The sequence below is a fragment of the Saimiri boliviensis genome, chromosome X, assembly GCF_048565385.1.
Source record: "Saimiri boliviensis isolate mSaiBol1 chromosome X, mSaiBol1.pri, whole genome shotgun sequence".
NCBI classification, from domain to species: Eukaryota; Metazoa; Chordata; class Mammalia; order Primates; family Cebidae; genus Saimiri; species Saimiri boliviensis.
The window spans coordinates 52,738,936-52,743,250 of NC_133470.1; positions in this window are offsets into that span (position 1 = coordinate 52,738,936).

Consider the following 4,315-nt stretch of genomic DNA (forward strand, 5'->3'; position numbering starts at 1 on the left):
ATGGTTGAATAAGTTTACAAAATCCCAGAAAAGTGAAGTGTGACATTTTTTGTTAGGTTTATGAGCCAGGAGGCAAAAATTGAGGACTGCTATGGAGATTGAGATTCAGTATTTTTATTGTCATTTGCAAATAAAATATGAATAAGATGTGAAAATCGAGTAGTTAAGTGGGCCTGACATACTACCTTTTTCTAGTGTCTCAAGGTTATAAGATTCTTAAACATGGTTCCATCTGCTATAATGTGAAGATTCTTGAAGAAAAGCAATAAAAAAAAAGACATTGGGTCTTATATCTAGGGTCCAGGAACCAGAATAGTCCTGAGAGACTTAATGGAAATGAAAGAACAGTTCTAACTAGCTCACAGGCTTCTTTTCCTTCCTCCATCATTTATGAGTACAGATAAGCTATTCGATTTTTTTTCATAAGGGGATGGAATTTGTTTAAAGCATTTAGTTTTTCTTGATATCCCACATTTGTTCAGTTTAATTATAAAAGTAAAATCTCATTAACATAAATTCCATTATAAAGAAGGACTTGGTGTTTAACAGATGTTTCAGAGAAGAAAATGCGATGGTGATTCTCTATAATTCTGTGTCACAAATAATCCCACACAACAGGTTCTTTCTCTGACTGGCCATGTGACAGCCATTCTAAACAAGGAGCATTGGCATGTAAGTTCTCAGCGCCAGTTGTAAAGGGAGCTGTGGTGTGCCTTTGTCCTGGTGTGGCTTCTTGGTCTTGCAGTCTCCGTTCTGACTTAGATGCTCCCACTCTCTTCACTTCTCAATCACCCTCCAGGGAGAAGTAGCCAGAGAGGATGTTTTTCAAGATGTCCAGCTTTTCCTTCTACTTGCAGGGTCATGAAAGTGAAAATTCAGTGTCCAATTTTTGTTACTTGCAATACCTGTAGTCTGAGAATGTTACTTCTAGCAGTTATCTTCATTTTGTTCATTTTTATTAATGTAGAAAATTATCAAACTCATACAGAAATTGAGAGTAGAGTGAACACCCATATGCCCCTGTCCTTGGTTCTCCAGCTATTAACAGCTTGCTGTATTTTTTTATCCCTCCTCCCCTCTCTTACTTTTTTCTTTCTCTCTTTCTTTTTTCTTCTGTCTCTTCTCTTTTGTCAGATCATGTAACACTTCACTAACATACACCACTCCACTCCTAGATCCTTTGGGGCATACTAATGCTCCTTGCAATGAAGGTGCCTTTAGAAGAAGGGTGTTCTTCTCACAGCAAGAGTACTCTTAGCCATACATGAAATGATCAGCATTAATTCCATGACATCCCATCCCCCCAAAAAAGTCTAGGTAACTCTGAACCACCATGCCCAACTAAATTTTTGTATTTTTTTTTTTTTTTTTTTTTTTTTTAGATACAGGGTTTTGCCATGCTGATCAGGCTCCCAAACTGCTGGGATTACAGGCATGAGCCACCACACCTAGGCAAGATCCCTTTACATTTGTTAAAAATTATCAAGGACCAACTGGGTGCAGTAGCTCATGCCTGTACTCCCAGCAATTTGGGAGGCTGAGGTGGGTGGATCACTTGAGCCCAGGAGTTTGAGACCAGCCTGATCAACATGGCAAAACCCTGTCTCTACAAAAAAGTTTCCCAGCATTCTGGGGAGCCGAGGCAGGTGGCTCAGTTGAGCCCAGGATTTTGAAACCAGCCTGGCCAACATGGAGAAACCCTGCCTATACTAAAAATACAAAAATTCACTGGGCGTGGTGGCACATGCCTGTAATCCCAGCTACTTTGAAGCTGAGGCAGGAGAATCGCTTGAACCTGGATGTGGAGGTTGCAGTGAGCCAAGATTGTGCCACAGCACTCCAGCCTGGGTGACAGAGTAAGACTCTGTCTCAAAAAAAAAAAAAAAAAAATTATCAAAGACCTACACACATTTTTTATTTATGTAGGTTATATCTATTGTTATTTACAGTATGAAATTTTAAATGTATTAATTTTTAAATACTAAACCCACTACATGTTGCATAAGTTTTATGTTTCTCATAATAATGTTTATTTTCTACAATAAAAACATTTTAGGGCCCAAGCACGGTGGTTCACGCCTGTAATCCCAGCACTTTGGGAAGCCGAGACAGGTGGATCACGAGGTCAGGAGTTAGAGACCAGCCTGGCCAACATGGCAAAAACCTGTGTCTACTAAAAATACAAAAATTAGCCAGGCGGGATGGTGGGTGCCTGTAATCCCAGCTACTCAGGAGGCTGAGGCAGGAGAATTGCTTGAACCTGGGAGGCTGAATTTGCAGTGAGCTGAAATTGTACCATTGCACTCCAGCCTGGGCGACAGAAAGAGACTCTGTCTCCAAAAAAAAAATTTGGTGAGGCCAGGCTTGATGGCTCACGCCTGTCATCCCAACATTTGGGAGGTGAAAACAGGAGGATCAACAGGAGTTTGAAACCAGCCGTGGTGACATAGTGAAACTGTGTGTACAAAAAATTTTAATATCAGCTGGGTGTGGTCGCATGCACCTATAGTCTCAGCCACTCAAGGGTCTGAGATGGGAAGATTTCCTGAGCCTGGAAGATTGAGGCTGCAGTATACCATGATCACGCCACTGCAGTCCAGCCTGGGTGACAGGGTGAGACCCTGTCTTTAAAAAAACAAAACAACAACAACAACAACAACAACAACAACAACAAAACTTTTAGTGAGAAGAGTGGCATTGTTTTTATTTTTGCAAGTCTCGTTTATGTCTGGCTTAAAGACATTAAATCCAGTTGGATTCTCATCTGGTTTGGCGTTCAGTCTGTCAAATATGCTGTTCTGATTTAAGTTAATGAGGAAAACTCTTCACACAGGTATGTAGCTGGAAAAAGGAGGAGAATTTTAGTAGTCTTTTTAGCTACTTGTGGCTGTTCTTTGATACTACCCCCAATTTGAACAAGTGGTAGTTTCTTAAAGGTTAATTGCAATGTGGAATCTGAAATCATATCAGTGAACTCTATACTATTTCGTTAAAATCCATTGGTCTACTTGCACTCATGCTCATACATGATTTTGCAACATATTTGGAAAATACTGGTTCACTGAGTCACACAGATATTTCAAATGTCACATTTCATGTACAAATAATCACTCATCATATCTCATCTGGAAAAATCTCTTTTACACTTGTGACCGAAATGGATGAAAACATCTTAGTAGTATAATAAATGTACTGTGACCTCTCAGATCCTCTAGAGGGAACCCGTAGAGGTCTCTGGATCATTCTTGGAGAACCACCAGATGGAACTTCTAAATACCCTATATCCCAGATTCAAGCTCATGGATTTTTTAACTTTTGCCCCATTTGCTTTATCATTCTTTATGTGCATGTGTGTAGACACGCCCACGCACTCAGAGTCATCTGAGAGTAAATTGTAGATGTTCCCCTTTAATTTGTCTCAGTATATATTTCCTTCAAATCATGGTTTTGTTTTTCCCTGGGGGCATTTGGCAATGTTTAGAGACAGTTTTGGTTGTGGCAATGAGAGGTAAGGGGTGTTTCTTGTATCAAGAGGCCAGAGGTACTGCTAAAAATCCTAAAATGTACAGAACAGCCCCCCCTCCCCCAAAGAAACTTACCCTGCCCAAAATGTCAGTCATACTGAGATTGAAAAACCCTGCCTTAAGAGTATTCTCTGACATGACCACAGTACAGTTTTCAAAATCAAGAAACTTAATACTGATTTAATATCTAATGCACAGTTTATATTCACATTTTGGGTATTATCCCAATAACCTTTGAACCACACCCCACCCAAACCACACCCCCACCTGGGTACAAGCTCACATGTTGTACTGTCGTGGGTTTTGTTTGCTTGCTTGTTTTAAGACGGGTTCTCAGGCCAGGCACAGTGGCTCACACCTGTAGTCCCAGCACTTTGGATGGCTGAGGCAGGTGGATCATATGAGGTCAGGAGTTCAAGACCAGCTTGGCCAACATGGTGAAACTCCACCTCTGCTAAAAACACAAAAAATTAGCTGGGCATAGTGGCAGGCACCTGTCATTACAGCTGCTCGGGAGGGTGAAGCAGGAGAATTGCTTGAACCCGAAAGGCAGAGGTTGCATGAGCCGAGATTGTGTCATTGCACTCCAGCCTGTGCAACAAGAGTGAAATTTTATCTCAAACAACAAAAAAAGATGAGTTCTCACTTTGTCACCCAGAATATGGTGCAGTGGCATGATCTCGGCTCACTGCAACCTCTGCCTCCTGGGCTCAAGTGATCCTCCCACCTTAGCCTCCCAACTATCTGAGACTACAGGCATGTGCTATGGCTCCTGGCTTATTTATTTATTT